General features: G+C 32.0%; 3 pseudogenes; 2 read left to right on the plus strand and 1 right to left on the minus strand.

The window, feature by feature from the left end:
* Positions 1 to 228: 228 nt before the first annotated feature.
* LOC120155053 lies at positions 229 to 1,460 on the minus strand (annotated as a pseudogene).
* A 4,320-nt stretch (positions 1,461 to 5,780) lies between these two features.
* LOC120155058 lies at positions 5,781 to 7,414 on the plus strand (annotated as a pseudogene).
* A 763-nt stretch (positions 7,415 to 8,177) lies between these two features.
* Positions 8,178 to 11,446, plus strand: LOC120155062 (annotated as a pseudogene).
* The last annotated feature ends 2,185 nt before the right edge of the window (positions 11,447 to 13,631 follow it).

Here is a 13,631-nt window from a genome sequence, read left to right on the forward strand (position 1 = left end):
TTTAAATCGTAATGTTTATTGATATCGTGAAAATAAATTCAAATATCATATTCGCAATGACATGATTTATACTATACAAATTAGTTTTGAATTATATTTTTATTATATTTTAAACTATTACTTTTAATAATTATATTAAAATTAAATAAAAATTTTGATTAAATAAAATCTAATAAATTATTAAATTATACTTTATATTTATCTTAAATTTTATCTTATTATTTTAACAACTAAAATCGATAGACGCCAACAAATGACGTAAACCGTGATCCTACATATAGTTCACCACCGAACTCCTGAACTTCGCTAATTAATGTATTTCCATACCATGCTTCCAAATTTACGGTTCGAGAAACCCTGCCGATCACATCCATCCTTTGCGCAATCGGAATCAACGACTGTGCCGGCTGTTTCACCATCGCCGCCGCCCTCCAAAAGTCTCCAACCACTGTTCTCCTGATGTTATCTGGTCTTTCCTGGAAGTCTATGGAGTCATATGTGTTGGCTCGAGGACCTCGGAGCCAATACCTTATAGTATTGTTGCCAATGAAGTTGGAGACCAGGACATAGGTCCCGTCTTGACTAACCGCTACTCCGGCTGGCCCCGAGGTTCTTCATCAACACTCTCACTCGGTCCGTATCGGGATCGTACATCAATAATCTCCCCGTTATATCATTAGTGTTCAATGCCCTGGAGGCATTTCTGCAACATATAATTATCATTGCATGTAAATGAACAATAGGTAGGGATTCGAATGGTGACTATATTGAAATGTTATGGTCTTTTCATCTTTGATATTCACAGCATGATAGCATGCAAAGCTACAGATAGAAGAAAGAACCTTAGATCATTGACGGAGCTCGTATCTGTGAAAAGAACATTTCCAGTGAGTTGGTGGACGTCTAAACCGTTGCAAAAACGGTAAGACTGTCCGTCTGCGGTGTCGGAAACTCGGGTCGCTTGTTTTCCGGCAGAACCTAACACCACGAGCCCGAAATAAGCATCGCAAGCATACAGCTTGTTCGAGGGGTAATGAAATGCTAAACCCAAAGGCCTTCCGCAAATTGGCCCATATTTGGATCAGTATGCCATCACACAGCTGCTTAGACCTGTATCAGTGTTCATAATCATAGATGAAAATTCAAGCACTATAATATGTTCATCAACAATTCCACCATAATCAAAAGAATCACCTATTTGGACTGGTGAATCCGAAGTTCAGAAATCCAACTCTTGGTCCGTTGAACTGTAGAATTCTACCATCAGCTATCCCGACATAGAATCGTCCGGTTACAGGACCGGACTCGAATGCGATGGATTCCGGACCGACGGCCTTAGGCGGCAGTTGAAGTGATCTGAATGATTGAGAAAGAACCATTGAAGGAACATGGATGAGAAAGATGAAAATGGGGAACATCAATGTGATCATTACTTTTGTAAGGCTAATAGTGTAAGCCATCTTCAACAAATGCATAACCACACAGTTATATGTGAAATACACAGTTATATGGATATGAAATACAGTATGTAACGGATGATCTTTAAGCACCGAACTTAGGGGGAAAGGAGGATCATTAGCATTTGATATGGCGTGAACTGTTTGTACTTTCAAGAAAAGTAAGCCCTGAAATATGGAAAACTCCAAAGCTTGCCTGTGAAATGTGTGAAGATATATTGTTTGCTTTGTTTTTTTCGTAACAGAAAGCATTTCTTTTATCCACTGATAAATTCGAATTTCAACATTTCATTGAATAAAATAAAATATTATTCTTTTAAGAAGATTTTGATTGGAGTATTACATATGAAAAGTGTATATTATTAATAGATTTAGAGAAATTTTAAATACCTTTTTATAATAACATCATATTGTTTAAAAAATATATAAAAGGATACAGAGGCTCTTGTAATTTAAAAAAATCAATGTGGTCATCGGATTATTTTTGCATTCAATGTGGATTTCAAACTTAGAAAAAGAATTCAATGTGGTCTTTTGACCAACGGTTTTCCGACTTTAACCGTTAGATGTTGACGTGATATTTTACGGTGTTGATATGATAGCTTACGGTGTTAACATGACGATCCGCGATGGTTGGTTACGTGACAAATAAACTAAATTGGTTTTTTTATTGAATTCGAGGGATAAATTGTTTTTTTTAAAGTTTAGGGGTTTATTTATTTATTTTAAATATTTTAATTAATACAAATATTTTAGCAATAAATCCATAAATCTAAGCTAGTCTTCGGTGTATTGATTTTTTTGGAAAGGGGGTGTGTGCAAGTTTTCTATTTCAAGAAAAAGTTGGATTCACCCAACTGTACTTTTTTCATTATAACTAGGAAAGCAAAGAGTGCATGATCATGCAAATGACTTTGAATAAATTTTTAAATCATATTTAAGAACCGTAACATTTCGTGATTCATTGGTACATCGACTTTGAATCTCTATTAACCAATAATCTTGGACCATTAATATGGTTAAGGCTAAACCGTTTGAAGTTCAGAAAAAATGCAAGAAACAACATAAAAAACTCAATTTTAGTAAAACCAATCAAATCTTGGTCCGAAATTTTTCAAAAAGAAACAAATGAAGAAACCACTTCGACAAAATCTTCAGCTAGTGTATCTATCCAAGATGCTAAAGATCCAAATAAGATGTCATCTCAAGTCAAAAATGGATTGAGTCTCTTTCTAAAGCTCTAGAAGTTGCAATAATATTTGCATAAATTAAGGACGAAAGTCCTCTTCAAAAAATTACTGTTGAAGCTTCAAAAATTAGAGAGATTAGTTTTACATAAACCAAAGTTTCTCACAAATGTTTCAAACAAACATCTCTTCAAGAATTTTTTTTTTAAAACAAATAGTGATTCACAAAATTCTACTAAAAATTTTTCACAATATTTTCAAAATAAAGATGTTGAACATCTTGCATTAAAGGATGATATTGATTTTTCCAGTAAACTTCCACCTATTTTGGTTAAACAAATTTTTAATGGATCCCATTTTATGTCAATAAACATGGGGAATACCCATGAACTATACAAATATTTTAATCCAAACATGATCTATGGCAATTAAACATTACACTGATCCAAAATATTCAAATTTTATTACCTATTCTACATCTCAAATAATCAAAGTCCTTAGACCAAAAGATTAGAGTAAAAGCCCATCAACTGAAACTTCCAACATCATTTCTGAAAAAAAATTCTCATTGTACTCATTTCTCGTACTTGAACTACCATGCACCTAGTATGCAACATTCCTGATGAACAATCAATATATGAGACATTTATGGCTCATATATTTCAAGTATGGATAATATTATTTCCTAACTGGTTTCAAGAATGGTGGAATTGGTATGGACCATATTTTGAAATATTACCTCAAAAAATCATAGACATTTGGTCCAAATTCTTTGACAATACTAACCCGAAATGGATCAAAAACACCTCTACACAAGTATCCATTTTTTCCTCAAAATTATACATCTCTTGGTTTGTTTCCTTAAGTTATGAATATGATCGTGATGACTACCTAAGAATTTCATATTTGATTCGAGCTTTTTAGACTAAATTGTGGGACAAATTCAATGACAAAAAGTATGATTCCAAATACTTGGATAATTTTTTTGTCAAAAATCCAAGTCTCTGCAAATCAACTTCTCCAGACAAAGACGTAGTAAGATTTTTACAAGCAAAATCGAATGCTAATAAGATATTAGCTCAAGCAAAAAATAAGAAGGAGTACAAAAAATTGATGACATAAATGCTAAGTTAAATGAGTTTTGAATCTGAATCAGAAAATGGAGAGCAAAACTCCCAAACCTCATCAGTTAAAACAGTGGATCATCACAATTGAGATTATCAAGACTAGAAAGAAAAAGTAAAAAAAAAAGTGTGAAAAGCATTCAAGATTCCATGCAACACCAAAACAAAGATGAGTAGTAATCCATAATAATGGAAGCACTATTGTTCCTTGTAAGTCATGATGAAGCAAATAGTAAAAGTTGTAGCATTCAAGATTCCATGCAACACCAAAACAAAGATGAATAATAGTCCATGATAATGGATCAAGAAATGCAAGCCAAACACTATTGTTCCTACAAGCCATAATGGATCAAATAGTAAAAGTTGATTCCATTACAAGGCAAAAGAACGAGAATCCAACAAGACATTGGTTCAAACTATTATCTTTTGAATTATTGCATAACTTTAGTCATTTCTATTAGCTGATAAAAGATGTAAAAGAGGCATAAACTCTTATAAAAGGCTCTAAAATTATGTTAAGAGGCACAACCTCATTTCCTCATTAAAAGAATTCTCTCTAAAAAAATTTTATTTCAATTTTCTCATTCCAGTTTTATTTAATTTTAAAATCACTTGATTTCAACACTCGATCCTCAGATCAACGGGACTATTTGGTATCAGTGCCCCTAAACTTGCTTAGGTTTTATTAATATTTTCATTTAAAAAAATCAAATAAGCCTCTAAACCTTTTGAAAAATAAATTTGACTATCGAATTTAAAAAAAATTAATTTAACTCATCTACCACGTCACTAACTATTATAGACTGTCGTGTCAGTATTGTAGACCACGTCAACATCGTAGGTTATCACATCAACAACGTAAAATTTCACGTCAACATCGTAACAGTCAATATAGAAACCGTTGGTCAAAAGACCATATTGATTTTTTTGTTTTTAAATTTAAGAATCACATTAATATAAAAATAATTGAGTGGCCCATTAATTTTTTTGAAAATAACAGTGGCCTCATAACCGTTTCACCTTAAAAAAAATGATATTGGAAATTTTGGTTTTATAAATACATAAACAAAGCATAGAAATGCAACACGAGGCCCCCATTTAACAAAATGCAGAGACAAAAATGGGTCAAATGCTTTACACTAAAGAAAATAACCAGACTGCATATTCAACAGATGAAGTTAGATAAGGATCAATTTAGAATTAATTAAAGGGTAAAATACAACGGTTATTTTTTTTATTTTATTTCTATTCACCTTATTTTGATAATTAATTTTTAAAAAACTACGTTTTGGTCATTTTTTTGGGTTTATCTTATTTAATCATTAAGCAGTTAACTCATGTTAATTTGGTGATTTGATGATGTAACTGTTAGTAAAATAATTATTTTTAATTTACCTCTAAATTCTAGATAAAATATTAACTAAACCCCTAAACTTTAGATAAAATATCAATTTAACCCTTTAACTCAATCAAAGTTCCATGTCACTCACCACCGTCTTTGGAAACATCAAACATCGTCACTGACGATTATTAGGCTCTAAATTTTTTCATTCATTTCTATTTGACCTTCTAACATGAATTTGATGTCTATTTAATCGAAAACACTTCAAATGCAACAAATCTAACCTAAAACCTATTAAATTCCTTCATTTATAATAAAACTATAATAATAAATTTACTATTAATACTCCTTAAAAATTAAGTTCAGATTGATTTTTCATGTAAATTTAAAAAATAAAATAAAATATAACATCATAATAGGTTAATAATCAAGAAATGTGAACTTTCTGTTAATATTTACACATTTAATATAAATATTCTAATTTCGATTAGATTTTGAAAATATTTATATCACTTGGGTCAATAGAATATTTATGAATAATTACCCACTAAGGTCCATTTCTAAATGAGAGGGATTGGATGGTCAATTAAATACTAGAAAAGCCCATTAAGATAAATAATTGATAATAGTCAACCTTAAACCCTGGGAAACCGTAGACTTACAAAAACCCTAATTTCACAAGCTTTGTGTTCCTTTTCTCTTTCGAACTACTCCCTTTATTCTCCATTGTTAAAAGAAGAGCCAAATGGGAAGCGATAGCGTAGCCGACAAATCGGAGCGGAAGGAAAGAGGAGAAGATTTAGCTCTTGCTCCCATTGCAAAGCCACTCGCTGGCAAAAAGCTCTGTAAGAAAACCCTTAAGTTCGTCCGCAGAGGTATTTTTTTTTAAATTTGTTCTTCAACTCTTTTCTTTTAACCAAAATCATTATATGCTATTTTATCCGTGAACAGAGAAACCCAAGCTCTAATAGTTGAATTTTTCACAATTATATGATGGATTTTTTTGGGGTGGTGTATGGTATTCAAAGAATGCATTGCTTTTTCTTGTTGTAGCTGCTGAGCACAAGTGTTTGAAGAGAGGAGTAAAGGAAGTTGTTAAAAGCATTCGTCGCGGTCATAAGGGGTAAAATATTTTATAAATTTGACTTAAACTAAATACTTTGATTACTTAATTGTTCTAAGCTTGTTTGACAAAGTTTCTAAACATGAACTTGAGTTAAAAATACTCATTCCATGGATTAAGTATTCCATAACCTTGTTTGGATTTGATCATGCTTGTAAATGATGTCTGTTATATCATCACCATTATCCTCATAGTTACTACTGATGCTTATGGAATATTTAAGAGAAGAATATTCGTTTTTATAGTCATCTGAAAATTTTCTGTACTAATACTATTACTGCATGGTTGTATATACATGGATACTGCTTGTTTTTGCAGCAATCGTGCTGCCAATTGTTGAATAAAAGGGCATTCTTTTCTACAATTCAATCTAAAATTTGAGTTTACGAAAAGTGGTTTAAAATCAAATGTTAATTGCAGAAATGCTTCGGTCTATTTTTTACTGGATGCAGGTTATGTGTTATAGCTGGAAACATATCTCCCATTGATGTCATAACTCATGTTCCAATCCTATGTGAAGAGGCCGATATTCCCTATATTTATGTTCCTTCAAAAGAAGTAAGCTTCGGACCTCTGTTCTGCTGTCTGATTTTGGTGACATTGCTGCTTGACTATCAAAATCCGAACACCTTAATTCATTGCTTATTGATTTTTCATTTCATTTTATTCTTTATTTATTAGAGATGCATTAATATGTTTGGCAAACACAATGGTATATCAATGTTTGATGTTTTCTAAGTTCACGAAGACCCTTGGTTGTAGTCCATACTGAAGTCCAATTAGGCGAGCACATCCCAGAATTCTAACCCGAAATATACTAGCTATCAGCGATCTCCCATGTGACCTGTTTGATTATTTTCTTTTGCCCTCTCAGGAACTTGCAACCGCAGGAGCTACCAAGACCTACGTGCTGCGTTCTGGTGCTAACCAAGCCGTCCAAAGGCGAACTAGACCCAGCAGGGCAAGAAAAGATAAAGGACAAGTATAGCCAGATAGTAGCGGATATATCAGAGCTTGCATCATCTCTTTTTTAATTAACCTAAGAAATGAAATTGTTGTGATTTTCATATTTATATAATATATAAGTCTTTGAGATTCCATCTTCTGATTCTATTCGCAACGAGCTTTGCTTAACTTGATATTTCATTGTAACCAAGAGTATGTGCTTTTATTTTAACCAACCTGTGTCTCTATCATGTTAAATCAATGTTGCTAAATTTGTTCAGTTTTCTTTCATTTATTTATGCTTCTTTTGTATCTATTGAGAGGTCTCTGCTGGAGAACTCAAATTTGAATAACTGTGCCTGTAGGGTGTATAAAATTATAAAAGATAGATTATTAATAATTATCAATATCGATTTAAATTATCAACGACCTTATAATTTATTATAACATTAATGATATCGCCTTAAATAATTTATCACAATCAATTTTTATCTAATTTTTTAATAACAATGTCCCATTCAATTTAACCTACAAAAATTAGCATAAATAATCGTCAAATGATCAATCTAAAATAAACCACCGAAATTAATAAACTAAATATTTAATTTTTAATCCAAAGTTCAAACTTTATATTTATGATGAAACAAATTCAGTTAGAATGATCATACTATAATGAATTTAATCAAAATTCGATCTAAATTAATTAATTATTAGATTAAATGCCAGAGATAAATTAAAAAGAATATTTATCTAATTTTCTAATCATTATCCCCTTTCAATTTAGCCTACAAAAATTAGCATAAATAAATCATCAATGATCAATCTAAAATAAACCACCGAAAATAAAATAAACATTTAATTTTTAATGGAAATGCAACCGACACTTTACGGTCAAAAAAAAAAATAACAGTTATAAGCTTATGGTTGACAGGCAAATGAAAGCTTTAAATGGTGAAATCTATGAACTAAAAATAATTTCCCCAAAGAGAGACTGAAGAGGAGTGAGAGAGCTTCTTAAGTGCCATTTTTACGTTTCTCAATTCCAACACCCAAAATATGTCATCTTTGATTCTGTAAAATAAAGGATTTTTTTATGTTCTTCAGTTGAAAGGCAAAAGGGAAAAGAAAAAAACAATGGGGTGTACATTTTCAGGGCTGAATGCATTATACGACTCCACGAATGTCGGAGGGGACGTTTGGATCAACGAAAACCGGTTCAAGATCGTGAGGCAGTTGGGTGAAGGTGGCTTCGCTTATGTTTATATGGTTAAGGAAGCCATCCCCGATTCTTCTTCTGCTTCAGCTGGTGGATTAGCCAACAAAGTCAAGGACCCTTCTCATCTCTCTGGTTCGTTAAAGATTTTATGATTTGGTCGTTTCTCTAGTGGATTGGTTTTCCTGTGATCTGGATCTTCCTTTCACTCTTAATTGGCATTGCTTTGAGTTACTAATTAGTTTGAATCTTATGTTTTTCTAGATTGTGCGGTGTTGTTTTCTTCTTTGGATTTGATTTTTGTGATTTTCTTGGGTAGAAAATTTAACTGAATTCACGTGTCAACTATTTTTACTGAATGTATATATTCCTTTCATTCTGGTTATATGATTGAAGTTTGATATTATGTGGCTGCTTTATAAGAATTTCGAACATTTTATCAAATCGGATCGATAATTAAAATTAGGATCGGTTGGATCTTTGATCTCTGTTCTGTTGGTAAAACTATGGCGTTTTACTAGAATATCGTTCTTAATATGGATTCATCATGTTTTCAGTTTTATGAAGTTTTTTGACTTCTTTCCTATCAGATTTCAATTTTTTGCATTTCCCCCCTTGATATCTGAATTTACATCTTAAATGGATTTGCTAACCTTTCTTTGTTTCGAGATTTATCAAGGATGGTATCATCTGCTATGCTGTCTTCCGGATTTTAATGTCTTATTTTAGTATTTGTGTATTCATTAGATCAAAGGAGTAGAAATTAATCTGGTTTTGGAATGAACTTACTCGGGTTGCATTTGTAGATGATGGAACTTACGCGATGAAGAAGGTTTTCATTCAGAGTAACGAACATTTAGAATTTGTTCGGGAGGAGATCCGTGTTTCGTCCTTGTTTAACCACCGTAATCTGCTTCCCCTTCTTGATCATGCTATCATTTCTGTTCAGGTAATTATTCAGATCTCTTTCTAATTTACGCCGTAAAAGAAACTATTCTTCAAGATGAATTCTTCTTTCATTAAATCGCTTTTCATGCAATTGTATTTGTCTGAAACAATTTGATTCAACTGGCTAGCCTACACAACAAGGATCATGGAACCATGAAGCATATCTACTATTTCCTGTTCATTTGGATGGAACATTACTGGACAATTCCAAAGCCATGAGTGCTAAAAACGAATTCTTTCTACCTCAGATGTTCTGCAAATATTTCGGCAGGCAAGTAAAACTATCTTACTTTTGAACCATGTTCCGATATAGATTTAGTTGATAACCATGTGGCGCTTATTATCGGTGGATCTGATGCATTCTTCTATTTTCATATCTTCTCTTGTCACGTGTTAGTAATTGTGTTCTCTTTTCGGATTCATTAATGTTATAACTGATTAGAAATGGCTATAAGCATTTTGATTGTCCCTAATTATTTCCACAGCTGTGTGCCGGACTCCAACATATGCACAGTCTTGAGCCTCCATATGCACATAATGATGTCAAGCCTGGTAATGTTCTTATAACTCGCAGAAAAGGGGAAACACCTCTTACTAAATTAATGGATTTTGGGAGTGCTCGTCCTGCAAGGAAGCAAATTCGCTCTCGTTCTGAGGCACTACAGCTTCAGGTGCTTATTTCTCCAATATTTTTCTTCGGTATTGAAACTTCTTTCTCATCTTTGCTGAAAAATAATCGCAAGCTCTTCTAGTTCCTTAAATCTGTATGCTTCATGTTCTACCAACAAACATATGTGCATTTAAACATGTACAAAATGATGTATAAGTACATAATTGGCTTATCTGAATGACGCATTTAGTTATCTTCATCATAAAATGTGTTAAAAATACTTTTTCTTGATTTTAAATGCTACAATAATTTACTGCCTTGGCTTATGGTTGTCATCGTTATATTTCCGCCTAAATTTGAAATAATATTCATCTCTATCAGCTTATTGCCTCTTCTACGATGGTCATGGTTGTGTTTTGTTTCCATATATAGTAGGAATGGGCATCTGAGCACTGTGCAGCACCTTTCCGTGCTCCTGAGTTGTGGGATTGCTCAAGCCATACAGATATTGATGAACGAACCGATATTTGGTCGTTGGGGTGCACTTTATATGCAATAATGTAAGAATAAGTAAATCTCCGTTTATGAAGCTTCATGTTTTACTTCCTGAAGTCTATGAATAAACCCAATTTGTGGAGTCTCATGTGTGTCTGGCTTGCAGTGTCACTGTTGCTTTGATGTAGTATAATGCTATCCTTAAACAAGTTAATGCTGTTATAGGATACATACTTTATCAGATACTTTAATTTGTCTTCGGAGCTATGCTTTTATTCTCTGTATTGAACCTTTTCGGCACGCGTCGTTACCGTTTTTTTATCTGCTTGTATATCCATTGTCATTTGTTGCAGGTATGGGGTATCCCCATTTGAGCATGCTCTTGAAGAATCTGGAGGAAGCCTGCAACTGACAATTGCAAATGCACAGAAAAATGGCCAGCTGGACCCAAACCGCAGTATCCCGAAGCACTTCACCAATTCGTGACTTGGATGCTTCAGCCTCAGGCAACTGTTCGCCCTTGCATAGACGATATCATATATCACGTCGACAAGTTGATCTTGAAGTTTTCACAGTGAGATATCATATCGGGACTCGGTTGAGGAGGAAAGGGCATTCAGCCGGTAATATAAGATCTGATCGATAATCCACGTTCTAGCAACCTGTTATAAACTCAAGTTTGGAAGTAATTCTGAAGTGAAAGCAGTAGGAGTTCCTTTAATCCTTTTTTCCTATGTTACTCGGATTCGAGGGAGAGCCGGTATCGAATATAGATATTCATTTCTCCATTTTTTTGCTATATATTTAAAGAATCATATCTCGTACCTGTATCCAAATATGTTGGATAGGGGTGTCGGGCAGGTGTAATTTATGGAAAATGAGGAGTCAAGTTTTTGGAGTAGTTGTGCTAGTTGAGCATTAGTTCTTGACATAACTATTAAACTTCATGATCTGTGATTTACAGAAGTCCAGATCTGATCTCCCTCTACATCCGAGATACAATTTGGTACTTAAACTTTATTTTTGTTTCAGAACTATACCTAATGTTTAGTTTTGTTTTCAATTTGGTACCCATTGTTAAAAAAAACAGAATTGTTGATGTGATATTTTTTTTTCAATGACGGCGTGACATTATCGTGTGTTGATACGTCAACATCATCGTCAAGTTTTTAACGGCAATATACCGAAATGAAACCTAAACTAAACATTAGGTATGATTTTGGAAAAAAATAAAGTTTGTATACCAAGACGAACCAAAAGTAATAGTTTAGGTACTAAACATGTTGTTTACCCCTATTCTTTTAAAAGAATCGGATTGACATTTTATTATTTATTAATAAAAATATTTTGTCTATTATAAAATTATGAGATTTAAAGTAAGAAAAAAATGTATAAAACATAATGGAAGAGGAGATAATAAATTTTCTATTGATTTCCATTCTCAATCACATGTTTTTTACTCACCAATATAATTAAAACAAAATTCCTTTATCATATAATTTGAAAATAATACTCTTAATTTAATTATTAGCACAAATAATCTCGTAAATGTCAAGTTGAAATATTGATAAACGCATACATTATAATCTCATAGATATATCTATTAAAACTATAAAATATTTAAATGTTCCATATAATGGGTGAATAGGTTCACATATATCATCCTGAATATGTTTCAAAAATACAAAAATTCGGCACATTTACTTAACTGACACATTTTGTCTTTAATATTCATTTTTTAACACTCGTTGACCAATATTTCTCGAAGTAGCACCATTTGGCTGACGTGGCACAAAGGCGCATCCCCAGAGACGCGCTTTCACGGGATTCTGATGACTCGGATGCCACGTGTGGAAGGCGCATCCTCGGGGACGCGCCTTCCATTAAATGCCCCCATTCGTTTTCCTCCAACTATCCCTCCTCCTTCCCTATATAAACCCCCTATATTAAATGCCATATAACTCTCCACGTATGTACACCTAAATAATTTTTTTTAAAATTTTTATTTAAAAATTATTTAATGATATTTATTTAATATAATAATTATTTTTATTTATTATAAAAAATTCATTATTAATTTTAAAATATTATAATAATTCTACCTTCTAAGTAGAGAAAAAATTTGAGTATTGAACTGAAAAGTTCAAAAAATTACTTACGGAAAATCAAAACGTAAGTCATTTTTACGAAAATAAAAAAGAAATTTTGTTGATGAAAAAAATATTTTACATTGACCATCTTATTTTCCATTAATCAAACACTAAAAAATAAAAAAAAATATTTTTAAAAACATGTTTTTACGTGAAACTATAAGTTGCTAATTCAAATGTACTGATCACCGATCCAACGGGTTTAATTTTTTTAAGAAAAAGCTAAGATTCAAAATGTTGCAATCTATTAAGAATCCCATGCCAAAAAACAGTTGTACTACAACCGAATATAAGGTTAAATAAATATATAAACAGAAATGTAAAAAAAAAATTAACATCTCTAATAGAGTATTACCTAAAATGTTAATTTTGATATCCAACATGTTAATATTTTAACGTCTCCGGTTGCAACTGAAAATGTTACTTTTTCTATAACATTTCTGGTTGCAATAGAAATATTAAAAAGATTAATATTTTAAGTAACAAAATAACATTTTAGGTAATGTTTCACCAGAAATATTAAAATAAAATTAACATTTCCAGTTATATCTTTCTTAACGTCATATTAGAGTACTTTTCTTTAAAAATCTCCAAAAGACCAAGCAGGTAGGAAGAATAGCCTTATTATTCTGACGGTGTGAATTTAGAATTATGGAAATTCCAAGTTGCCCCATTTTATTTGTTCACACCTAAATACCAATACCGTTGAAAAAATGGCTAAAATCGGACCCTCATGTTTCCCACTTTTTCGGTCACCCAACTATTCAAATCTCAAACGGAAAAAATAAAGGGATAAAAAAACGAAATCAACACTCTTTGCGACACAAAATTTTATATTATAGAAAAAAAATTAACAATACTTTTTGGTTCAACAAGCAATAGGAAAAAGTGGAAAATTCACATTTAGCTATTTAATAACTGACTTTAGGGTATAATAATTGACCATATTTTTTGGAAAATAAGGTCAATGTAAAATATTTTTTTATCAACAAAATTTTTTTATTTTCGTAAAAATGACTTACGTTTTGATTTTTCGT

Source organism: Hibiscus syriacus, unplaced genomic scaffold (assembly GCF_006381635.1).
Source record: "Hibiscus syriacus cultivar Baekdansim isolate YM2019G1 unplaced genomic scaffold, ASM638163v2 tig00111161_pilon, whole genome shotgun sequence".
NCBI lineage: Eukaryota > Viridiplantae > Streptophyta > Magnoliopsida > Malvales > Malvaceae > Hibiscus > Hibiscus syriacus.